The 27,737-nt window shown below is 39.3% G+C and overlaps 1 long non-coding RNA gene across 1 annotated transcript in view; it reads right to left on the bottom strand.

Moving 5' to 3' along the window:
• Positions 1-1,160: 1,160 nt before the first annotated feature.
• The window catches only part of LOC126646952 (uncharacterized), a 257,574-nt gene continuing 230,997 nt past the window's right edge, over positions 1,161-27,737 (bottom strand). The window contains exon 5 of the long non-coding RNA XR_007630478.1: positions 1,161-6,903. This is a non-coding gene — a long non-coding RNA (uncharacterized LOC126646952). The remainder of the gene's footprint in view (positions 6,904-27,737) is intronic.

Genomic DNA, 27,737 nt, shown 5'->3' with positions numbered 1-27,737 from the left:
TCAAGAATGCTTGTTGTTCCTGGTGGTGACTGGCTGACAGCATTAACACAGTGGCTCTGCGACACACAAGAACTGCTGCATAAATTTTATGTCAAGTCACTTTTTATCATAAACAAACCACCGTCATATATCTAGAGGCACAGGTTTGGGTATTGCACAGAGATAACTGTGTACACACAAGTGATTACACACTATATATATGCCTCAGTGTTGAATTTGTGTAAGTTGTGCTTCTGCCTTATATACACACTCACACGCTACATGTATGTAACATTTCTGAGTGCACAGGCACACACATGCACGGATGCAGGAAAAGCATGAATGTTGGAGCCCCAATAATGCTAGTCCTGGCTGATGGTAGTTTGTTACAGAATTTGTTTCCCTGTTAATGGATCACAGAAAAAAATCTTGTAAGGATTATTTTAATTTGTAAAACATTTGTATTCCCTACTGCATTGCAATAAAAGGAATGTGCTAACTGCCAGTCTTTTAAGAAATATGATACAATTCCTTGTACTCTTGGTTTGAAATCAGAACTAAAACACATCTGCTGCAGAATAACTGATCTGTATGGTCCTGGCAGGAGGTAAAGGTTGGGAGTCAACTCACTCCTTCTGGTTGTAATCCCGTCATTCCCATGAATCTAGATGGGTCCCTCTATATCCTGTGTCCTCTGATCATTTTCAGAAAAAAATAAAGTTTCAATAAAATCACAAAATACCCAACAAATGCATGACCTGCCAAGACTTTGAAATCAGGAATACACCATGCAATACAGCCACCTCACAGCTGCAAATGGAGGCAGGATTCTGGGTATTTTGTTGAGAAAAAAAAATATTGCCTGCATATGCTCCCAGTAAATCAGCATTCATTTAGCCACCCTAAAGCATGAAACTCAGCATAATAGATCTTTCATAGCTCACAGGAGAGGTCATGGTACAAAAATGTTGAACAATACAACACATTCTTTTGTAGGTAAGAAACTTCAAGGTAGGAGGTGTAAGTTGTAGCAACAATAGAAACCTCAGAGGAGATCATCAGAAAGTGATTAACATGTTTTTTCAAAAGAATGTGCACAATTGACAATATTTTCAACACAGATATGTATTTCTGACTCCTCTGGTGTCCTGTTTCTTATTCATTATACACACACACAAAGCTCAGATTTTGGTTTTGTTTCATTAACTCCATATTTCTACTACTTATAATTACCCAAAGCATTATGATCAGATCATTCATACATTCATTTATTTGGAATAATTCTCATTAAAGGGACTTTCAGAGAAGTAACGTAATGCTGAATACAATTTCTCATGCATTATATTTTTGTATATTTAATATGCCACTTGGTTTGTTAAACTGTCTGATTTGATGTTTGTTATAAACATTCACTGTGTTGAAATCCCAAATAGACAACAAGCATACAACTCTTTTCCACAGAGTATATGCTCTATCTTGTTTGTTGTTTTTCTTTGAACTCCCTCTCTCTTAGCATGAATACACCAAAATAAGATAATGCTCAAATATTTTTTACTAGAAAATGGATTTCTGCTTTAATATAGTATTGCAGGCTTATTTTGATTTCCTGAAGCCCAATTCAGCTAACATCCCAGGTGAATTGGATGAAACTGCAACTGGCTACAGCCAACAAGGGCAAGAACCTCAACAGACAATTGCAGACAAAGGTCTGTTGCCTAGCATCCTGCAGCATCTTGCAGAAAAGTGGAGCAGGAGATCAGACTTTGATCAAGTAAATATTACTGAGGGAAGTAGACCCAAAACTTTCTGGAGTCACCTCCAGGGACAAGCAAGGCAAACACAATTACTGGACATCAAATAGTGCCCCTCTTCACTTTCACTTCTCTAAAAATCTGTCACTCCATGAGGCCATCAGGAAGGAGTAGAGAAGGAAGTGATACGAGTTTCAGTAATGAATCAATGTCAGGAAAGAGTCGTTGGAAATTCAACTCTGCAGGAACTGAATGCTTTGCCTCAGTCACAAAATGTATTCAAATTCATGTCTCCATTTCCAGTTTCTTCCTCTTCACTGTTTCCCAAGAAACGCCAGGGGCCAAAGCAGGAGAGCACTGGTTCCAGGGAGGGTGCTGGCTGTCCAGACAGACATGCAGGCTGCTCACACCTCTCTAAAAGGTATCTCATTCATCTAAATATTTCAAATTAAACTGTTCCAGACAAAAATGAGTCCTCTAATTTTCAGCACCAAGTCACATTTTTTATTTTGCAATTCCAAAGACATGTGGGTCCTTCTCTCCCATCCCCACTGTCTCTCATCTTGAAAATTCCTGGTTCATTGAGTGTGATGTCATGATGTGTTGCCATGAAAATTTAACTTAAAATTATAAGCACTAAATTAGAACTTCTTTGTATGGCAAAAGATCATACAGAGGGGAATAGCAATTTAAACAAAGATCTTCTATAATTAGTGATAATAACAAAGGAAATATTCATAATTACATCAAAGGATTCTTCACTGAGTATTGTTTTTATTTGCTTCCTGAGGGAGCACAGAGTTCTCTGAAAAGATAACACTCTTTCAGGCAGATGTAGATAAATAAAGGAAGGCCATCTAGAGAATCCAATTTCCAACCAAAGCCTGAAAAAACTCAGAAACCCAGAAGACATTCTCTTATTGATGTGATTCCATGCCAGGCATCAGTACTCTGCTAGGTATGCAGTGCTGATAAGTCTGCAGTATGTAAACACCTTTTCAGATGAACATGACCCACAACACCATGGCTACCCTGGGCATCTGTCTCCACATACATGAGGCATAGCTCAGGGATTAATTTCATCCACTAACGTAAACAGGACTAATTTTTTAAAGTACAGATAGCTAAAAATAGCCAAGTGTAATGTTATGCAATAAAACCTGGTATATGTTTCCCCTTTCCAGATGAGGGAATCTGACACAGCTTCAAATAGAAAGAGGTAGCAGTCTTACCAGAACACAAAATATATTCATTTCATTCCCTTCCAGAGAGACAGCATTTGAACCTTCCATACATTAAAGATGTATGCTCACTATCATATCATTTCAATGGCCTAAATATTAAATTATGATCAAAAATTCACAACACTTCTGCCCTCCTCTGGAAAAAAAATAGGTCAAAAATAAATGGAAACACACTGTTTTCTGCCCCTTTTTATGCATTTGACAGAGAGAAAAAAAAATGAGGAGATAAATCTGCATAATACCAAACCGAATCTCTTTAATTCCAGTCAGCTTTTATCATTCAATCACTGAGTCTGTATGTGGAAAAATTCATGCTAATTCCCCCTAGCAACAGCCGCAGCCTATCCGGGGAGCCCCGCACCAGGCAGCTGCCAGCCAGCAAGAATAACTCTAAGTAGGTCAGCCCTGCATTTCTAAAAATGCCACGGTCTAGTAACCCCACTGTCCCGTCTGTCTGCCCTGCCCCATAATAACCTCGATCACTCGGTGACACAATGACATACTACCCTGTTAGACTGCAATCAAATCTCACTGCATTATTCTGCTACGAGCATCGCTGCTGGATGAAGGACCCATCGAGGGGCAGCATTAATCAGGCAGCCATTCATGTCCACTAGCACTTCACTCTAGAGATGGGGCCTGCATTAATGACCAGCTGTTTGAACTAACACAAACAAAATAATGCCTTCCACCCTGTTGGCTGCACAGAATACACTATTCTAATCAGGCAGGTTATGCTCATTGACTAAACCTAAGACGTAAATTAAACAGCCCCAGACAATGCCAGCTTTTGTAACCTTCTATTAATTAAAGTGAGTATATTTAAATTATACTACACACAATTCAAAGAGCTATTGGTTTAATATACAGAGTCACCTCCTCCTACAAATTTCTGTTCACAATCCAAAAAAAAAAAAAAACAAAACAAAACCAAAAACCACCCACCCCACTGTTTGCATAAGACAATTTACCTATCTTGGTAAATTAAAGAGCGACTACAACAGAGCTTAAGTGCAAGTGACTTCTGCTGGGAGCAGGGAACCACACCAGACTTCCAGCAATTGGGTGTCGGGAATACTGAGAGGCATGCACACTGGATGTGGTGGAGGTGTATTGATAAAAGCCCTGCAAACATATTCCAGCCATGACACAGTTGCAGTAGATTAAGCACCCCCTGCAATCTCACTGCTAAAGCACTGCCCAGTTGCCTTCACGGACCTAAAAATAATTGCAGAGGTCAGAAAGCCCCTTGGTGAGATATGGGCATGTGTCTTTAAGAGCTCATAGCTGCGCCCATCCCTCCTACTTCCCACAGCCCTGGGGATTTCTGCATGGCTGCAAGATGCTGCACGAAGCCCTTTCCCTCCCCCCTTGCTCTTAACCAGAAAAGCCTCAATATAAACCATGCCAGAGCCCAGCCGGTCTTCTCTGGGGTGGTATTTTGGTATCAAATCTGTAATGCCAGAACAGAATTTTATCAAGCTTGCTTTATGTTTAATTTTACCCTTCTTTTAAACACCTTTGTGAGTAGCTTGCTGGTCTCTTTCCTCAGAGCTGGTCTCTTTCCTCAGAGCATGCCTCCATGCCTCCTGTACAGGACAGAGCTAGGAAAGACATTCTCAAGGATAGATTGTTCATCTGCATTTTTTCTGAAAGATTTGCACTTTCGGTGAATGTCTTGCCCTCTGACAAACTGATAATTCAGTCTTCACTGCTGCAGAATTCAGCAAGCCTTGTGCATGTAATCCATCCACATCTGATTTAGGAACACAGCAGATTCATTAATCCATTTTGCTCCTTCTTGTTTGAACCAGGCTTGTTAACCAGGTTTTGAGAGTCTTCCTTTGCTTTGTGGCACACATCACATAGCTATTCTTGGAGAGATACAGTCACTGACGTAACCGTGGTCTCCTAATTACAAGCTGCTGACATTTCGCTCATCTCTGCAGCTTTGAAGCTGTGAGTTAAGAGTCTCTCCTCCTCCCTCCTTTCTTGCTTTAAGCTGCCTGAGTTAGAAGAACATGACAGTTTCAGAAAGGTATAGGCAGTGGCATAAACTCCTTTGCAGAGCCTGCTGTATTGCCAAAGTTTTTTTCTTTAAGCAAACAGAAAACTACAGTTTGGGAGTAATAAGACTCCTTTGCCCCCAGCACAAGAATGTTATCCAACAGCTGGCTAAATATAATCCAACACAGAGGGCTGCCTTTGTAGGCTGGGGAACAAATAGTGGAAGGACCAGACAGGCATCTTGCAGGGTAGCTCACCATGACTATTGGGAAATCCCCTCGTACACATTTTACGTTGGCATTATGGTCCATGGCTTTGTATGAAAGGGAAAAAAAGGAAAGGGAAAAAAAAAAACGTCTTTCTTGGTACGCAGCTGCTAGAAGCCATGCCAAGACTTGCTAGCTGACTGCAGCACTTGTTTCCCCTATTTCTGTATTGTTCAGATATGGCCAAGCCGAGCTGCCTACAGAATGAAATATGCCTGTACTGTGACAGGTCTACCTGCCCTAAAAGCATGGTCTTCCCCATGCAGGTTCAGCAGTAAAAAATACACCCAGGTACCTTTCACAGAAATTGATTGCGAAATACAAGCATTGCCTTTTCTCAATATGTAAAGAATCCTTTTCAATTAGAGGCTGATTTTGAAAATCTAAAAAAAAAAATAGAAAAAGATGCAAATACAACACTGAATATAAATGCTCAGTTGAGGATTTAGTCATCTGATGACTGTGGTAGCCAGCTGGTCTAGAAGTCATCTGGGATGCATTTATTTTGATTAGATTGATCACATTTCTATTTACAGTATAGAATTTTTTCACCATACTGAATACAGCTGTGTTTATAGAGATTTTAAGATGGAGAAAATGAAACCCCACGGTTTCTCTCAGCACAGTGCAGAAGATTCAGTGCTTTAAGGTGTTAAGCAGAAAGGATCTGCTATCATATTTCTTAAAAGAATACTGCCTACCATCTGTTTTCACAAAGTGCTACCTCAGTCAGGAAATGGGTGTAGAGCTATAGCTGAAAATACAAGCTGCAATCAGGTCTGACCCAGCAAAGTGACAAACATGCTCTGTAAATTGGTTAGATATGTCTTGCTTTCATTTCCATACATGTTCACACGCACACAAAAGCACATGCATACACAGATACACACAGAGTGAATGGCTGCTGTTTTCCCTGGGGATATTCCTGCAGCCACCTAACTCATCAGTTCACTCCTTGACAGCACCAGAAGTGCTCAAGCTACGATTTACAGTCCCTCGCTCCATACATTGCTTTGTTAATCAAGCCATCCTCTTTGCAGTGAGAATCCACAGTATCAGACAAACGGCACGTAGCGTTTCTTCTTCCTTTGCATTTGCATTTGCTCGCTCTCTCCTTCTCCCTTGGCTTTGCCTTAACAGGCAGATGCAACCAATACCTTATTTATCCGTCTCCAGCACAACACTGAGGTGAAACCTGACTGCAGCACTGTGGCTTCCTCATGTTAATCCTCTGGAGCAGCAGAGGCTGGATTCTTGTTGCTGATGCCCTTGTCGAGCACTGGATTACTTTACATAATATTTCTTTAAGCTTTCACCCACCCCATTCTAGATTAACACCCTTCTTTTCTCCTCCCTTCCCCCCACCAAAGAAAACCCCAAAATCATCGCATATCGCAACCCTTTGCTTCCAGAGCCAACAAAAAAAAATGCGGCTCCATCGTTCTTCTTCCTTAGCAATGTGCAGACGAGGGAGTTTCGAGTCAGCCAAGCCAGGGTGAAGCACAGGAAGCAAGACTGCAGCAGCCCCAGCAGCAGCAGAAAGAGCAGCAGCCGCCCAGGTAAATGCGAGGAAAAGCAGGCTGTGTCGAAAGCGGTGCAGCATCGTAGCTGTAAGGAAAGACAGTCTTGCTTCTTCCGAACGGTGCAGCTTTATGCCTGCAGGAATGGAGAAAAGGGAAGACCCAGAATTAAAAATTAAAGCCAAAACAGTTAAGAAGAAACAATAACTATAATAAATTATCGTAACTTTATTTTTTCTGGGTTTTGGGGCTTTCTGGGAGGCTGTGTCTTTTCCTCTCCCTCGCTAAAGTCTCCTGTGTTGCTGGATGCTACTGTCCAAGAGTGCGGAGTCACAAAGGCTCACTCTCCAAAGCGCAGTGAGACCAGCATCACATGAGAAACCACATGACGCACCCAAATCAGATGCTGATGTGGTCCACTATTTCACTCGGGGGGAAAAAAATCTCAACCGAAACATGCCCTTCTTCACTGGTTAGAAAAAATTTCCCTTAAAAAAAAAAAGAAAAAGCCCCCCCAAAAAAAACATCTCCATATCTATCCATCTTCAATGCCAATGCTTCAGGAGGCAGGAGAATGCTGTTCCACAGACACTAGCTGGATGGCAGCAATATTACTTCCAGGCTGCGTTATTCAAAACTGATTCCACTTAAGTGAATTCCTGAAAAGCATACTCCATGTCTCCCTAACATGAACAGACTCAGAAAACCATCTCCATTATCATTCCCTGCAATCTGTATCCAAACCTGTGTTCTGAATAATTTATTTTAGGCTAATAAGCTGTTTGCCAAGACCACTCCTTTTCCCACTCAGCCCCACACTCAACAAGCGAATGCAGCAAGCAACACAGAGGCATTTACGGTTTCCTTAACTGGTAATTTTAGTAAATGCACTGTCCCACAAAATAACCAGGAAAAAATTAGCAGAAGGTTTTTTTCCTCATGTATGGATACAATAGGGCTCTCTCTGGTTTGCAGACGGTGTCAATGTTTTCCTGATATTGCCGACTCAAAAGCTTTCAGTCCAAGTCAAGAAGCAAACATTCTTGTCTGCCAATTCCTGCAGAGGTGTTGTGCCACACTGTTTAACATGTAGAAACATCTGGACACCCCTGGCAGCCCCTGAATAAGAGCATGCAGCTCTGCAATGCTGTTTACTGTCAGGGCACCAAGCAGTTAACATCTTGGCTGCTTTACCATCTTGCTTTACCTATAGGAGCATGGAACCGAGGGACTGGTTCGCTCAAGAAACAAAAGCAAAAAAGCTGACCTTGATGATTGATGGAATTGCTGCTCACAAAGTTATCATCCAAAAAACAGTTAGAGGTTTGTAGCTTGTTTTATGCCTAACATTTGTTCAAGTGACAGAGCAGGTGGCACAGAGTCTTCCATCCCCTTTGTTTGCAAAAGCCGGGCACCACCTCGTGACGCTGCACTCCCTGGCTCTTTACACTGAAACTGTACTCGGTGTCAGGGAAACGTAGGAAGAGAGCTGCTGTGAATCTGTACAGCAGCTTTGCACAGGATCCCACTGCAATCTCTGAGGTTACATAATGGTGATCAGGCACAGAATTCCCCCAGAGTAGAGATGCTTAGTCCTTACACAGGGAAGCGCCATCGGAGCAAAATCCAAGTGCTCTTTCATGCCGATTTCAACCTTCCCAACTGTTCACGCAATACCAGATTGCAAAAATTTGCACAAGGCAGTTGTAGCTTCTTATTGGTTCCTCTCAGAAAGAGGTTTTTTCAATGGGCTGCACCTAGGAGTTGCCTAAATTCCACATAAAATCCAGCTGTAGCATTCAGTCTCAGCATGCTGTTAGTGTTCAGGGGAGCCATAGGACTACATGTACAGAAATCACAAGATTACCACAGTCATCCCAGGACATTTTCACCTGTGGGGCTAATAATTTCAACATTGGCAAGTCTTTACTGGAAAACGGTGTTGGTAACCCAAACTCTGACTACAACTAACCCATATAATACTGTATTTTCAGACGGAGTGTCAGCTAATATGGAGAATCCAGGTTATAGATGACTTCCTCAGTCTAAAAGACAAACATCAGTGAGTCAGGAACTGCGTGCAGCAAAATATGCTTCTTCTGGGCTTCGGAATACGAGATAAGAGGACCAGTCCTGGTGACCAGTCCTATTGTTTTCAACCTATATCATAATAGCAAGGCTCTGACTGGCTTCTAGTCTGTTCTCACTAGTTTCTAAGACACAGTTGCAGCAGTTCTTGACTCTGTGAGCTGATGATCTCTCCCACTTGATACCAGTAGCTCATTTATCTTTTCTGACTTAGAGCTATGTTAGTTGGAAGGGTCATCTAGAGGTAACTTAGTGAAACCTCTGGATATCATCAACACTCCACCAGTTCAACTGCGACTTCGTCCTGAAAACCCTCAGAGATGGAGATTCTGTAACTCTTCTAGTGCTGCACTTCCCTCCCTGGGAAAATAAATATGCAGGAAATAAATGTTCTTTCTGTATTTATTACATAGGCAGCCTTCCCTGCTCTACTGTATTGCATACATTTTCCTAGATCTGCCACTGAAAGAAAAGTGAAGGAGTCAAGGAATGAAAAGACTTTTCATACTAATTTAACCAAGTTCAGCTCAAATTACTAATGCCTGATCATCATTTAATCTCTAAATACTTCCAGTTCAACTATTAGCCAATCACTAACACCCTAGTGAACACCCTGATAACAATTTCAACGTGTTACTCATGAGAAACAGGAGAAAAAACAAATATCATGAGTATGAAATCTGAACTAGAGTGAGAAGTCTGAAATAGGCCTGAACCAACATGGTACATGGAGGATACTGGTTTATTCAGAATAAACAAGACATATTTTTCAAACAGACCTGAAAAAGTGGCCCTAAAGTATCTGTGAAAACTTCTTTGCAAGTTTATGAGAAACCTCCTATGCAGGTAACGTGATGTACAAACCTTTAAGTAGTACCCAAAAATACATAGTCATGTTAGGTGTCAATGAGAAGAGAGGCAGCGAAAGAGATAATAATTACAAAGAGAAAGACCAGTAATAATTCCTTCAGAAATGTAAAAGACTTAGGTGAAGAAAGGCTTCATGTGCAAGGCAGCCCTATGCACATAGTGCTTACAAATCTAATTCTTATGCTTTGGATAACCTCCCCACTAGCTCCTTTGTTAAGAGCATAGGTAAGTTTCATCCCTCTCCAAATCTCTAACATAGTTACTTTATTAGTGTTAGCTCTCAAAGTAATTCATTGGCAGACTCTAGATTAACCTGCCTAAAATGACTTTCTCAGTTTAGCTCCATAGCATATATTTTTCCCCTCCATACAGAGAATGAAGAAGCAGGACGTTGTCCAAGCAGAACAACTGAGGGTATAGGTAAGAATTTCTGGTGGACAACATCGCTTCCTGAGTTCACATGAAAGCTTTTAGACTGGAACACACAGAAATAATGTGGATTATTTTGGATACTGCCTTGAGAGGTCATCAATACAAATTTTTCCAACATCAATTTGGTGTTAGCATTTGAAGATCTGTTCTCAACCATTTGATCACAAGTCCTGCTCCACATTAGTGCAGCTTTGTGATGCCCAGGGATACACTAGTTACCTTGGATTTGATGTAACTGTCCACAGGGGACAGGTTTTGGAGCAAAGATTTAGCAGCTGAGTAGACTTTAGACAAACATGAAGAATTAGAGTAATATACAAAGAGCCCAAAGTAATCTTAATTCCTGACTGCTTAAGGGCTACTGAATTCTGTGGAGTGATTTTTCAAATGTTTTTCAACCAATTACTTCTTTGTATAGTTAATTTTCTGCTTGGTAGAGTACTCCAAAGCAACATATATTCCTGCAAGACTGATGCACTGAACATCACAGAAAATGAAACTTTGGATCCCAGCATTAAGATAGTTGCAGTGTTACAAAGAGCAAGACCTAAATTCCTTTCAACACCAGATGACTGTTAGGATTCAAAAGAGGAAAGCAACCCAGGCACCTCTAGGGCATCAGCCTTTCCTTTTGGGAAAAGTCCTGAGGTCAAAGGAAGCAGAACTTCACATTGGTGAAGCACAGCACAGGCACTGCAGAGACTGGACAGAAGTAAAAGAGCAAACCAAAAATGTAACCTTTTGCTCATTATAGGCAAAAATTGCCATCCTTGTGTAGCACTAAATAGTGCAACCTAGGAAGTAGGAACTGAAAAACAGCAGAAACTTGGAGAAATGTTATAGTTTCAATTGAAGCAGAATGCCACTAAGTACACTTACGCATATCAGTAAAATGTGGAGTTGCTAATTTTGATTGAAACACATAATTGCAAGGAATGGTCCATTTGAATACTTGAATACTTGGTTCTCAGCAAGTATCAGGTTTTGGGGTTCATTCTTCAATGACCTTCCCCTTTGTAATCTGCAGATAGAGAAAGCATTATCATTAGGTTTGAGATTTCAGCCCAAAAGCCAGGCAAAACTTGATGTTTCTCTGAACTTGAAACCTCAAAGTGAACCTCAAGTGTGCAAACCTTATGGACTCAAATCAAAACAAACATATGTCAGTGAACAAAAACCACAGAGCTGCACATAGATCTAAGTACTGAGCCATGCTGGCTGCTGGCCAATGCGTGAAGTGCCCTACACTTTGCACAAAATACCAGTAGATGTTTAGTGACCACAGGGTATGTCTAGACACACACTGCCATAGTTTAGAGACACTTAGGTCAATGTCATCTGAGAACTCGAGTCCAAAAGCAGTTTCTCTATGTTGTACCTCTTCAGTAAGGTAAGACATCCGTTTTGTGTGACCACAGCTAAACTCCTTTGGCACTTGATGGGCTTTCTCAAAGCCATCTCCTGACATTGCTATGCTGTATGGCCCCTGAAATGAAGATCTAACTACTGCCTCACAAAAAAGTTATGCTTTGATTGTCTAAGCAGTTAAAAAATAACCATGATTCCACATTTTCAGTAGAATTTTCAGTAGAATATGCCAGAATCTATCTAGATCATCTTAGGAAATGCATGTAAAAAAAAAAAAAATAGGGAAATACTGCTTTTGCATTGTCAGTACAGAGGCCTTCATCACAAGAAACTGGTGAAGCACCACAGTTCTTCACTTTTCTCTTGAAGTCATCTGAAACCAGATCAATTTATCTGAATTCACTGATTATTCAATATTACTCCTAGAAAAACTTCTCACATGAATTCTGTTTTCTACTGATGTGTGATGGACAGTTTATTGCAATTACCCTCCCTAGGTCTCAGCTATTTCAGACTATAACACTGATCATATATGTTTGTATTCGCCAGCTCTTTAATCTTATTTGAGAACCTGTTTCCAATGTGATTTGAATGCTATGTTTAAAATTTGAATATTTTCTCAATATTCACCCGTGTTTGATTGTTGTATGCTAGAAAATGGCCATGAACTTTAAAGAACTGAATCTACATAATTTAAACTCTGTGCTGTAAACTGTGTGAGAAAGAAGACTTCAGCAGAAGTCCTGGTGGGGAGCAGAAATAGGGGAATTAACTGAGCAGAATGTGATACACTGATGTAAATACAACCAAATGACAAAAAAAAAAAAACCTGAAAAATATGCAATTTTCTTAAGGTTAATATTTCCTTTATTCTTCTGACTTATTAACATCTGTTTCAACAGTTAAGTTAGTCCCAGGGCCAAACTCTTCTGGTTCAAAAGCATGTGACATGATGTACATGCCAGTGTAAAAGGGGTCAGGCCATAAGGTAATGTAGAGGACTGTAATTACTGTAATGATGTAAAAAGAAAACAAAATTTGAAAAAAGTGTTCAGAAGAAAGTGTTAAAATGTACAACTTGTAGGAAAATAGAAATGTTTCACTAATAACTTGCTTGTCATTGAACTTACAGTGGTCCTATCATTCCCTTTTATTTTCCTTAAAATGTAAAATAACACTCCTATGACATAATTATTCAATATTTAATTGGCACAAAACACATCACCTAAGCTGCACCACCAAAAACATTACCACTGAACTGGGGTCACATATCTTCCATTAGATTTGCATTCATTTTGCATGACAACTTTGCTTTTGACTCCAAAACTCAAATGTTGCTTTGTTTATTAAAGCAGCACCTCAAGAAGATAATCTACTCTGAACACACAGATTCCTTATGTAAATACCCTAATTTCCTTAAAAAGTCTCATAGTCATTAATATTGGATTAATGAACATGGAATACTGGAAAAAGTGATGCAGTTGTCAGAAACGGAAGCAGCTGTGGGGTCTATCAGTTCCTTACTGTAAGGTTCTTTTTCTTTACTGGAACAGATTGCCCAGACATAGTGGATGCCCCAGCCTTGGAGGTGGTCAAGGCCAGGTTGGATTGGGTCCTAAGTGGCCCAGTCTAGTGGAAGATGTGCCTGCCCAGGAAGGGAGAGGGTTGGAATTAGATGATCTTTAAGATAGCTTCCTACCCAAATCAGTCTATGATTCTATGATTCATACAAACCAATCTACAAACCTTAATGTGTTTTACCTGCCTGTGACAAAACTGTGTGATGAACAGATTATGTGGAGACCAGAGATGCACCTACAAGAGCTACAAGTTCATGACCTGCTCAGTCAATTAATATCATACCTATATAAAAATTAAATAACCAGTGTTTGGTGGGGTTTAATTACAATTTTTATGCTACTTAAAGAACAACATACAGAAATACATTACAACCAACTCCTCAGTGAAACTGCTAACAAAGCAGTTCATATTTGGTCTTAGGCAAAAGACTGATTTCCTTTTATTGGCTGCCCAGTTTTAGAGGGGTATTTTACATCAAACACATTACAAGTTCAAAGTGGAAGAACTGTGTTTTTCCACCTGTGAGTGGTTTTAACTGAGACTCCACCACTACTGTCAGGAAGTCAGTTTTTCCATGCTTGTTACTGTAAACAAAGATTGCATGGCACATCTCCAAAAGTGAGAGAAGGTCAAGGACCAAACTGTAAGTGTGACAGACTGCTTCCAGAAACCAAAAGCATAATGCTGAAGTGAGAATAGCCACAAGTTCAAACCCTGTTTGATGCTCTCATCACTCGGCTATTTGGACAGTACAATAAATACATGCAAATACGACTTCATATACTGGGTTTTAATACATATATCTATATAAATATATATACTCTGTATATGTGTATTTGCATATACTTATACATATCATATACGTATATATAAATGAAATGTGTGTATCTGGCTGAAATGGTAAGTAAAGACATAGGGAGAAGAGCCAGTATCATCATGTATGACTGACATTGCCTCCTATTCACTTTTTAACAGTTAGTTTTAACTCTGTCAAAGTTCATTCCCATCTCTACTTGATTTTATTTTACCTCATTTTGTAAATGTTCTGTAAAATGATATTAGGCATTTACAAGAAGAGTCCTTCTGCCCAAATAATAACATTTCTATTGATATTTTCTTCATAAAACATTACCACTTCCAAGACTTGTTGCCACAATTTACAACTTTATAACCGCATACTTTGTTCAAGTGTTACGTTTTGCTTCTCCTCAGGTGTGAACCCAAATTCACTAATGTGAATTCACTTCTTTTATTTTTTTATTACAACTAAACCTCTAAATATTATTTTAGTGAACATAATTCACCCCCTTCCACTTTTGTATGAGGCTTGTAACATTGCCCAGATACACACACGTTCTATATGTGTATTTTCATCTCCAGGCCCCCAAGCTGAGATTCTGCAATGAGTGTTTACAATCACGACTGAAGCCTACAGAAATTGTCTTGGTAGTACCATATAGTGTATCCCAATCTGAATACCGTAAACAGGTGGAGGTTCTAAACTACTGCTGTGTGTCTGTAAAACGGGGATAGTATCAGCCCTTCATCTCATGAGGGTGTGACAGAGATTAATCAGACAGTGGATCAGTAAGATAATGCACGTTAGCTGACAACAAAACACATCTCTCTTTGGAGCAGAGATGTGCGAGCACAGTAAACCAAAGGGCTAAAACCAAAGGGGCAGGGGTACATCGATTTGCCTGAATATTATCAGAAATGAAAACAGAGACAGGAGAACAAATCGAAGAAGAAAAACAAATTTATTCAAAAGCCCTAAAATTAGATCTATTTAAGCTCATGTACTAAGCACTTGCTTACATTCTACTGTCTTCAGTATGATAGAAGCACATACTTCACTGGTCTTTGCTGGGAGAGAGCATTTTCTGAATCAGGACTACAGATGTTATACTGGTTGAACAACACAAAACCCTCATGCATGCTGTTAATTTGTGTCCTACAGATATGTATAACTGTAAACAAATTGTGAAAAAAATTGAGGAGATCTAAAAATACTTACAGTGAACAGGATGATGATGTATTACATACAACATCAAGAAGTCATTTGAAAATGTCTCTGCATTCAATTGCCATTTAAAAGTTGATTCAGTCCCTCTGACTCTGACAACCATAACTAGATTCAGCTTTGGAATATTTGTTTTCATTCATCATTAGCATCATGTCCTGTGCTTTTAAGCATTTCAAAACATCTCATGAAAAAACCTGCTGAATTACAATAGTGAAACACGATATATGAAAATATGACCCACCACACCATAAACCAGACTAGAAAAACTTGTTATGCATCATATTTGAACCCAACAAACAGGCTGTGCTCCACGGATATTGTTAAGTGGTAACACTGTTAAATATTATGGGATACTGTTAAAGACACTTTGACCAAGTTAACATGTACTATAAGTTTAACAATAAACGAAGTTGATGCTCACCCATGTTATCTGCCCACAGACCTTTTTTGTTGCTAATGAAGGCCAACCCTACTCCAATACAGCACACAGAAATTCCTTCTGTAAACATAAATCCTCTTTTACGTCTGTGCATGACAAAATAATCTTCAACTATACACTTACAGTCATGATAACAAGTCCTATGACCCCTGCCCATGAACCTTCTCTTGATAAGCCTGACAAAGTCTTGTAGAATATAGTATCTGTATAAATACTGGTGCAGGGGAGAAAAATTTCAACAATCACGGGCTCCTAGTGACAGACTGGTCACACTAAGTAGTGGTGGCTTCTGCTCCACAGTGGTCACCCTTAACCACTTATGTCCCAAAACCTAATCCTACTCATAACTTTAATTGAAAGTAAACATAAAAAGGAAATTTCTATAAGAACAAAATGAGAACAATATAAAGCATCTGTAGTGTGTCCTTTGCTTTGTTCATTACTAGTATCAATGATTATCTAATTGCTACAAGTCTTAAATTACACCTTTCTACTCTCCATGAAAGCAGGGTTGTTTGTTTTTTTTTCCTAAACTATGCCTTCTTAATTCATCTATCTACACCCCATCAACTAAATAAAAAAGACACTGATTTATGGATGTACTTCCCCAACAAAGTATACTCAAGTTATCTGCTGCCTTTGCCTCCCTTAAACCAACAAAAAACTTCTTCAGACTTGAATGAATTTTAATTTCACATATGGTAGCAAAACATCTGTACACATGTAGTGCAACAGCCTTTTTGCTTATCCTGAAAGCAACTGCCAAGCTTTCTGATGCACCGTGTCCAGATTCAATTTCTTCTGAGAGAAAAGTATCACCCTATTTCCCATCTTTTTGAAAATGAAGCGGCATTTGCCTGCAACATGAAAATATTATCCAAACATGAAATTTTTGTCAGTTACCAATCTAACAGGAGACAGACTAATCTCAAAATGAGTAACAATGATACATTCTTTCCTCGATTTACATTTTTTGAGGAATTTAAAAAAAAAAAACAAAAACAAAAACACAAACACGCAAACAATGACAAAAAAGTGTTGTGAAAAGTAAGCAAAACAAAACCCCACCATTTTTAAGCAAATGGGAGAATGGGAGACACATTTGCTTTTACTGTGCCTGCAGCAGACCATCATGCAGGATCAGCTCTCAGCAGGCCCATAGTATCCTAACTCTAATTCCTTTTGTTAGGATAACCAATTTAAAATGGATACTTCTGTTGCAAAGTCTGGGCATAAGCTGCAATCACCATCAAATATATACATATATATGCATATGCACGCAGATAAGGCTTTTACCTGTGCTGCTTCAGTAGCCTTTGCTTGTCCAGAGACACTTTTTCAGTCCCAAAGAGCTCTAACTCCCTGTCCCAGCTCCCCATGCTAACAAATTGAAAACAATTCTCATAAAAAGAGTAGCAATACACACACTCCCTTCTCCAGAGGGGGAGGAGAAGGATGTGTCACTTAGTTGTCAGCTCGGGTTGAACCATGACATATGCCAATAAACAAATTAAATGCAAAACCACAACAACTAGTCTTTTCATACATTATTCCTTCAAACCTAAAAAGATTCCTGATTAAGTGGCAATTTTGATTCCCTTGGATTGCATTTGAAAGGAAAACCAATCCAAAACAGAAGAGTGCCATCTGCATCACCCATGCAGTGAAGCATTGCCTTACCTCAAGGTCAGTGGGGCTGGTAAGCCCTGATAGTAAATGTAGACAACAGAGGCTTCTGGGAAGCACAGTACTGTGATGTGAATAAACACAGATAGCTGGAGATGTTTTCTATTGGCCCACATATTGAAGATTTTAGAAAATATTTAATTAAGTATTGCTCTTTTTAAGATGGACGGCCTCATGCAAAAATGCCGGAGGCAGAAGTTACAGTTTCTTTCATTTCCCACCCTGTAAAGACTGTACAATTCTCTATAAAACACTCCTAGTATACATTAAAGAGAAAGAAAGCTGCAATTCCCAAGGAAAAGTTTCTTTTATAAAAGACACCTAAAATAGAAGACTAAATCATCTCTTTGAAAAAAGGTGAAATAAGAAATAATCTAATGCATTTTTATAAATATTTTTCTTCTAATCTTTACACACAGTTTTTTTATTCACAGATCACTGAATTATTACATTAGAGAATTAAAGTTGGTGAATTGTGTGTTCACTCACATTTCACGTGTTCTGTTTCCTTTTAGATAAGGCTTTCTTTCTGAATTTGCTGGTTTATATCATATTTCAGAAACAGTCATTGTTTTAATATTTCAACTTCTAAATTATTAAGTCCATGCAGGCACTCAAGATTAACTGCAATTCAGTGCTGCCCACTTTTACAAATGAAGGAAAGAGAGTCTGTAAAACATGTAAAACTCAAGGAATACAAGTTTGCACACTTCAAAAGAAAAAGGCAAACTGCTTGGAAAATAAAGCCAGAAGGACACTATACAGATTTAAAAATATCACGTTATATGTACAAGACTGTGAAATCCTTCCACAACAGCATGCCTATGTGAACACTATTTCTCAGAAAAGGGTATACCCTAATGAATAAACAAACAAACATGAAAATAGGCAAGTTTAGTTCTTCCACTGACACACTTTTCCCCTATTCTTTTCACCTATTTTGAGGTTTGGCTATAGTTCAAAGATAAGGAAACATCCCAGCCTATTTAATGCATAGGGGGCTTGGTGGGAGTAGAACCCACTCTCCTGCCCATTCTGCCTTCTTCACTTGCCTGAACAGAGGATGAATTAGACCTCCTGTGTACAGTATCTGCAGAAAATATATACATCTACAGGCTACATAGATCCTGAATTGGTATCTGACATCAACTTGTACTCCTTTGTACATGTGAAATTGATATTATTTGGTAAGTATGCCAAATATTCCTTTACATTAATTTATAGTTTTACAGTACATCCATTTAAATGGATCTTTTTCAAAAGAAAAAAATCAATTGAAACTGTACATGGAAAAGGAGACAAATAAATGCTTGAATTAATCCTACCTTAAAAAAGATTTTAGAAAGGGATACATGGATTCCTGCTGAATGTGCAGCAGTGCAGCATTCAGCTGTAACTTAAATCTATATTATATTTAACAAAACCACAGTGTGTTCTCTTGCCCTATTAAAACTGCATTCTACCTTACCAGGTCTGAATAATTTGTATAAAATTGATTGCTACAGTTCTTAGTAAGAGCTCTAATTGCATTCCTGGTATAACTTAAAATGATAACCTTATCTTAATTAGTAGCATGCTACAGAAATGCTTCTGAAAGCTGTGGAGGATTAACCTGCATTTTTAAACAGAAGCCTTGGAGTTGGGATTTCTTGTAGTGCTTTTTTTACTTTTTTATGTTCATCTCCAACATATGAACTACTGCTAATTTATCATAAACAAAAAAAAAATATTTAAATAGAGAGACAAGCCTGCTGCCACCTCCTTTGGTCAGCACGAGTTTCCGTGCATAAGCTGATCTCTGTGCAGACTTCTATTCCTAACTTTTTGGTGCTAAGGAAACATCCAGCTTTTTAACCAGGTTCACTAGTTATATTATATGCCCCGTAGGACACCAACCACTCTGGAAGCTTCTGTGTGCACCTTTCTGTATGAACACAGCATGATGGAATTCTCCATGCTATGCTGGAGCTCCATGGACCCAATTATGAATACAGAAGCAATAAGGTGGTGTTTCAGAACAACTATAGTGATTCTACTTACAAATGAACGCATGTAACTTGACACACATCCGTATGCATGTGAGCATCCCTGAACACATCCCTGTGTGGTCCCCTGAAATTTCACTTTCTCATGCATGTAAAATGAGAAAATATTTTACATACATGAAATAGTGAGACTTCTCTCAGAGCTGTAGCATTTTCCTCACTGTAGCAGTACGGTGAGTAATGTGAACAGGCATTCATTGATCATTCTTTTCTTTAAACAGAATGCCCACATAGAAAGAATCTGCATTATTATTTTGTTCAGTATAACCAACAGATGCCTACAGGTTTTTTACATTATTACTAAGTAGTTAGCCTTCTCATATGAGGCATTCACACCTCAGCCTTTTCTTTAACTTTTACTCATAGCATGGAGTGGGAAGAGAGGGACTGAATGAAAATCATCACTTATCCAAGACTTCCTGCCTACTGTTTCTGCTTATGGCAATGCACAAGCAGAAAATCAGCCTTGCCTTTGGTATGATCCCAGCCAGTCTGTTAGCTAGTCCTTATAAATCCATCCATCACCTCTATGAAAGTCACTGCCTTCCTTTTATCAAAGATAATGTATGTTATTGGGATTATACCACTGCATGCGAAGTCATTAAAGAAAGATAGACCACAATTTATGACCAAGTGTGCGGACAGCAGGGCATTATTTTAACCATAAAATCACAATCTGCAAGGAGAGTGGCCAAACCAGAGCAGCCATTAAAGACTTATAATTAACATCAATCAATGTGACACTATTGTTGACATCTTTATTACTTTAAACACACTAATCAAATACTTCTGCATTCAGATAGAAAGACTGATAGGCAGGCAGACAGAGAGAACATCCCTACAGAGAGCAATTCTACATTATCTATTCAAAAGGTAACAAAAAATAAGCACGCTATCATAATCACATGGAAATGCAGTCCACTGACTGAAATCGTTTTCAGCTGGGATACTGGACTTGGGATGGCCAGGCTTGCATATGAGATACATCAAATTTTCCCTGTAAAAATGCATACCTGTATGCCTCAGCCATGCTCCTAAACTGAGAGAATAAACATCCCACAGACAAGCCCTGATTTAAGGTATTTTGCATTAGAGAAAGAAATGGCTCACTGGCTTCTTCATCTCTACTTTTCCCTACACAGATGGAAGAATACCAAGGTATTATTTGCACACCCACCATTGTGACTGTCAATATTATCTGACTGCATCCACATACAATTTCGTATTGTACAGACACTAAAATACACTGTTACTGTTTCTGCTCATATTAACATTTTGGTACTAAGGAATAAGAAGGTGTTTCACTTCTCTGCACCACTTCTCAGGCCCTATGTTCTTGTACCTTGTTGAATATATTTTTTAGAAGCAGCTCCTTCCTCCACAGGACATCGCCTTTGACATTCTTTAAAGGACAATTCTTGAATGACTTCTGGGACTCAAATAAATGCACATCATTTCTTTTCAGAAAACATGTTTTAGAAGGAATCAAATGATAGTGCTCCCAACGATAGATAAGGGTTTAAGAATCACTGTTTTTCCCTTTTTCTATTTTTCTATTTTTGATTATTCAAATGGGAATAATAATACTTTTAAAGGAAAAAATGTTAAAACTGCATATTTATTTAGGTCTTAAGTAGTTGAAAGTAGTAGCCTATTAGAATATAGAAGTTGCCTTTGAAAGGACATGCATAATTTCCCATCCTCTGAAAATTAAGTACAAATAAGCATTGCTTTTGTGTATTTTAAAAAACCCTAACAACAACAACAAAAAACCAAAATAAACAAACAAACAAAAAACCCCAAACCAAACCAAATAGACTATTCTGCATGTAACATGAGAGGCTTTATGCTGTACTTATCCTGGTGAGTGCCTTCTTTGGAGAGGTCAGTGACAGCCTGAGGATCATCTCACCCGTGCAATAAGCACGAGGATCAGCAAACCTGTGTGAGTGAACTGGAAAATAGCAGCACCCTTTCCATAAGAGGCAGAGCTGCCTGGAGGGCTGAGCTGCACAGCATCCCTGAGTCATCCAGCCTCCCCAGCAGCCAAAGACTCAGAAAGCAGTCAGTGATCTCACTCATCCTCCTCGGTTCCATAGCAAGGAACTGTACTCTCTCCTATACCATGTAAAAGCCTTACAGAGCACTAAGTAATGAGAAAAATGCCGTAATTTGTCTATTGAAAATCCAATTAGTTTAAGCCAATATTTATCAGATCACTCTCTTTAAAACATTTTACTTCAATTTTAAATGAGTTATACTAATTTGGATTGGACCATCCTTCTCTAATGAAACTGCCAAGCCTTTCAGATGCTTTAATTCATTTCCAAACACAGTGGAGCCCCATAAAACAAGCAGAAAGAGGCTGCTAAATGTATGTTGGGTTGCAGTGCATTAAACCAAACTAATGTATCAAGTGACAAAACATAATGAATGCATTTACAGGGGGAGGAACTGAGACTGAGGTCTGAGAGGACACACTGCAAACCGGGCAGCCAGCCATCTGTCTACCAGGATCTCCTTCACATCCTGCTGGAAAAGCAGCTTCTGCATCAGAGGTCTGTCCAGCTCCCCACCGTCCATTTGAGACATTCCCGGCTGCTCTCGTTTACTGACTCAGTGGGAAACTTGTTCCCTAATCCAAGCAGAGGATTGTGAAAGAGCCTACGATTATTTTTTTAATTACTATTATTACTATTTTCCCAGGCTGACCTTATCATTTGTGAAGAACATCACAAATGAGCAGATAGCCACAGAAAGTTTACTAGCTCTGAATCAGCGACAGACCCAGTCATATCAAAGCCCATGCAGTGTGTCCGTAAGAAAGCAGCTGGCAGTAAACAGGAGTGGTGTGCAAGGGAAATGACAGCCGTCAGGGTGCTGCCGCTTCCTGCTCCCAGCTTTTGGCCTGTGCCAAAACCAAAACAATACTTAAATCTGAGCAAACATCCTCAGTGACAAAGGGGAAGGGTACAACTCATAACGACATTGTTCACAAATATCCAGCTCACTCAGCATCCCAGTCTAAAAGGGGCTGACATTGTATTTTCCATAGACAGATAAATTTACATAATAAATAATATGAGCACAGGGTATTGCATGTTCACCAGAATACACCATGTTGTGCACCACTGAATATACAGGTTCTCAAAACTAATTTTCCTGCACATTAGGCTTGTTTTGGACATTCATCTATCAACTAAAACTTTGCACATGCTTTTGTTTACATTTGAGAGAGGGGCCCAAATAGCCAAGCGAGAGGCACTGGGTCTGAAAGAAAAAAGGGATGAATGGATATTACTGTGGAACAGAAAATACCAAAAGGAAAGATGACTATGCAGAGAGCAGATGAAGATGGGATAAAGAAGAGATAGCCAGAGCAGTGCTAGAAAACAGAAGGAGGAAGAGGAATACTAGGGATTTTTAATACTTTCATTAATTTCTTATTCCACTTCTACACATGATTACATTTATGCAGTTTAAGCATACATCAGTAGCTTTGCGGACTTAACTCTGTCATTGCCACAAAGTGTACAAGCTACATTCCCTTCACCTTTTGTGTCACCCTACACAGTCAGCCCAGGAACACTCTTTCCTTGGCAAAGATGCAGTTTCCAGTAGAATCTGGAGGAAATTCTGCACTTTGTCCACTCTTCCCCTTTACCTGAGGTCACTGAACACATTTTATCCATGAATCCTAGATTTTTCATCTCCTCACAAGAGGCTTTAGGATGCTTGTAAGTACAAGGTGGCAGCATAAGAGGTCTTGTAGAAATGCAAGGCATTCATGCGATGTGCTTTCTAGTCTGTGTGCCTTCAAGTGTGCTTTGAATGCTGACCTGACAAACAAGGAAAGCATATGGAAAAAATAATTTCTTGCATGACACTCTCTTTCTTCCTCTCTCTCAGTTCCCTTCCACCCTCCATGCCCCTCTGCATTGCAATGCACATCACTACTGCCAGAGCAGCATGAAAATGTATGCAGGTACAGCACCGGCCTTTTACAATTGCCTGAGCCAAAGTATTAATCATCAACTGGGATTTGAAAATCATAACCAGCAGACAGCAGTCGCGACAGCTCTGCAGCATAATGACAAAATATGCAGAGCAACGTTGAAGTGAACACACTCTGTCTTTTAGTCTCTGTGCAATTGAGAGGTATGTTAATAAGCATGTTCATTTGAATGGCTTTTATTGTAACAATAATTTTCCTGCTCTGCTGGATTTTTTTATTATATTCCTAAGAGTAATAACATTAATCAAGGCACTGCTACATGGCACTGTCAAAGAAAAAGCACATCCTGAGCCTGCCTATCACAGAACCAGTAGTGAATGCTTCAAGATTTAATGTGGGCCACTGATATCACATATATCCACGCAGGCATGTGCACACACTTATTTTTTTCATACATGATTAGATAGCACAGGCATGGTGGAGGAGAATGGGTACTTCTTTAACTTAGAGTTTTATATCAACATTTAATGAGATCAGTTGAAGAATAGGACTCTCCATAAGATAGACTTCCTTTGAATAATACATGGGCTAGAAAGATTATATTTAACTGAAAATGCATGAGCTGGGTTTTTAGTCACTTTTTGTGACAGCAGAAAAGGTAAATTTTCAGCAGGGCTTCCTCTGAGATGGTATGTGTGCACAGAGCACATGGTGAGCTTTCACTTCAAATGCAGGTACAAGACCTTGCAGAAATGGTGTTACAGTCCCTGCATCTGCACCACAAGCACCCTTTGGCCAGCAACAGTTCTGTGGTGTCTGCACACCCTAACACGTAGGCACGTGCTTAGAATTTTCAAGCTGGCCTTTGCAAACACAAACCAAAGCCCTTAGTGCACAATCCCTAAAGGCCAGCGCTGTTCTTAGCCCACCAGCCAGAGCCTCAGAAGGCTGACGGGTGCTCATCCCAGCTGCTGCCTTTGCCTCCACTGGAGCAAGTGCTGGAGGAGTGACCTGGGAGAGTTCAGCGCCGGGAACTGCTCTGGCAGCCTCGCCCTGTCCTCGCGTTACCCCTCAGGCTTGCCAGCGATGATGACAGCTTTGCTCGCTTTGAACTGTCTGACGGAGCACAAGGGCTGATTTCAGCTGGCTCCTGTGCAAGGCAGAGCGCACCATGCCTGCACCACAAAAATCTATGGGAGCTCAGCTATTGACTTCAAGGGCTGCAGGACCAAGTCTCTTGGAGTGACTCCTTGTATAACCAGCTCAAGAAACAGTTTGTGGTTTCCTTTAAGAGCCATTAGAGAGCTTTACATAGTTTTATGTCTAGAACCTTAAATGCTGGTATCTCAGACAAACCCAAAACTTAATCACAGAATACAGTTGATATTTATCCATGGCTAAAACTTGCTCAATTAAGTTTTTCCAACACACATGACAAATATTATGCAGCACAGTTAACACTCAGCTGAAGACAGCATATATGCCTCCAAGAAGAGCAGAACATAGATCTTTTAAATTAACAGCCTCTTGAGAGATGCAAATACCTTAATTCCATGTAGTTGTCCAAACTGTTGTTGCAACATGAGTTCTTTTATGGGTTATTTCATATTTACAAGAGTCACAGTACTGCTCACTCCTTGAAGGTGGGGAGTCAACTTTTTTTTCTTCTTCTTTATTTCTATTTTGTTCCAGCCCTGTTTATTCCAGTCCATTTCATTTGGCACTAGGAGCTGTGGCAATTATTTGTCATATGAACTGCAGTTTACATAGCTGCAGTTCTTTTCCCTATATTGTACTCTTACAGCTACTTTAAAAAAACAATATGTAGCTTATTGATTGAATGTCACCCATTCCAAGGCCATCACTGCTGGATAAAAATAAAAACCCCAAGCCCCAGTTGCCTTCATTTTAGCATCTGGAAAATGTGTGTTAGGAAGTTTTGACATATTCCAGAAACGATAAACAAATACTGCCAAGTTCTTTCACTGGCCTGCAGTAAAAGACAGCAAAGATGAAAAAACATCCCAAGCTTTATATCCCAACTATCTCCTGTGACTCAGGCTTTAAATACTTAATAGTAAGCAAAATTGTATCTCTACATCTATACCTTTGCACAATAGCAAACGCCAGTAACTTATCACCAATAAAATATATTCTATGTCATATTTATTTCTAAAATACCAGTTACATATACAAAAGTTTGAAGCTTAAAAAATGAAGCTACTCGTGATGCATACAAAACTGAGGGCAACAGCTTGCCAAACTCTGCCTACAACTCTGGACCTCTCTGCTTGGAAAGAGGTTTATGTGGAGAAAAAAAGAGCCTTAGTTCTGTCTAGAGTATGTTGCAAGGAATAGATAAGTCTTGGGATTTGTTTTTCTCCTTTTAAAATGTAATTTTAAACTTCAAATTTTTTTTTTCTTTTTCTATGAGCAGTTGGTTGGGACTGTTTGGCTTGTTTTTTTTCTTCTGCCAGAAACAATAAAATTACAATTTCTTGAAACTCTTCTTGAGTAACTGCAACAGCCAAGTAGAAAATCCTTCACCATCTCACCACTGTTAAAAACAGAGGTAGCATGCTCTTATGGTTGGGTTTTCTAAATTCTAATTTTATTTATTATTCTATTTTTGTGTTCAAGATACAATGCCTGATTGGTTCAAGAATAACTTGTCTTACATGCCATTCATGCAACAGTGTACTGATAGTGATGGCATAGTTATGGTTCTGTTGGCTGATCTATTTCTATGTATATGGTGCCATGCAAACTATTAAGTCATTTTCGAGTTTTATTACATGCACATTGACAGGATATTTACATTCTGCATGAAAAGAGGGAGAACAGTAAACGTGGTGCGTAGGCATGAGTTAGGAGCAGAAGTTCATCTCTAATAAGGGAAAGGCTACTGTACTAATCACTTCTTGTGAGGACTCTGATAGCACAACAGCCTGGGATCCACCACCTTCTCATTAGGAAGTCTCTCACAGATATTAGGGAGGGAAGAAAGTAATATTGGAGACTCTCATGGAGGCTGGGTTGGGATACAAACATCACCACGCACTGCAAAAGGCAAATCAGCCACCTGCTGTGATGACCCGTCCATATAGCTCCTACACGGAGGACTTCAGAGTCACTTTGATAAGTTTTACAGATTTAGCTTCGCACCTAACATCACACCCAGTACAGAAAGTAGTCAAATATGAGCAAAGTTTCAATTTTTCTGTTTTCTTGAGCACTTTTTATATCCAATATCAACAAAGACATGCCAGCTACACAGTAAATACATGCACCTATATGCACACCATATTTCTTCCATGTTGTATTTAAACCAGAATAAAAGACTATCCTGGTGGAAATAAATATTGGAATAAATCAAAGCAGCTATAAACATTACCTGGTATCAAATATAGTATGCTGACTATATTTACTTACCATTCCAGACACTCCCCATCAGCCAAGGGCACCCCTGTAAGAGCCTGACCCTACGGCATGCCAAACAAGCCTTGGCACAGGCCCAGACTCACACATCTACATTTCTTGTCTGACTGAAATTAAACAAGCGCTTGTGTTAAGAGGATAAAGAGCACCTAAGTAGCAGAGTAAGACTGCTGCAGTGTTCAGATACATAACTGAAGGCTCAGTTTACCCAGTCCCAAGAGTTGGTAGTACAGCTTTTAAACACTGGCAGCAAGGTACTGGCAATGGCTGTTGCCAGTGGCTGCACACAGACATCCCACGAAGACCAGTCAAGACCAAGGTTCCTCTTGTGGAAGCCAGACAGCAGGTAATTAAATAATAACAGGGTTTCAAAGTGGAAGCCCCCATTTCATTGTACTCATAGAACATGGGTGTGGTCTTATTTCAATATGTCATTTATATGTTGCAATAATTGGCTTGCGACATTTCCATTCCTTTTGAAAGCAGTTGGTCACAAGCTGTGTGTTAAGTGGCCTCATGACTATGGCAAGTAGGTGGCAGCAAGTGGAAATTTTTGTGCAATCCACTTCAGAAAAAGAAGTCTCATTTTGCACCCAGAGGCATTAGCCCAAGCAATTCAGGAAAGTGAATGTTCTCTTTTCATCGCCAACTATAGGTCCCAGGCAGGTGAAAAAAAAAATCTCAAAAAAGTGATATTATGAGAAAGCACTTAAAAAAAAAAAATTAAAATTTCAACTCAAATGCAAGAACTATAGTCTAGAAGTGGCAAAAGTTGTCTTCCACTTTTCTTTCCCAACTCTAAAAATATTACTAATCAAACATAAATTTTTATTTAAGGTGCCTTTCCTCAGTCAGTGGTATGTTTTGCAGTTATTTACAGGCAGTTTTTACACTACCAGTTCTACCATTGACCTTGGCCTGAAAAAAAAAATATAGACCATAGCCATCCAAGTAGGCTATAAACCATGCTAACCAACTTTACAGCTTTTAAATCCTATTAGGCTCCCTTATACAGTTTAAAGTCCCTCTAGGACATTTATCC

Source organism: Myiozetetes cayanensis, unplaced genomic scaffold (genome assembly GCF_022539395.1).
Source record: "Myiozetetes cayanensis isolate MyiCay16 unplaced genomic scaffold, myiCay2020 scf1, whole genome shotgun sequence".
Classification (NCBI taxonomy): Eukaryota; Metazoa; Chordata; class Aves; order Passeriformes; family Tyrannidae; genus Myiozetetes; species Myiozetetes cayanensis.
This window is presented reverse-complemented; position numbering and strand designations above follow the sequence as displayed.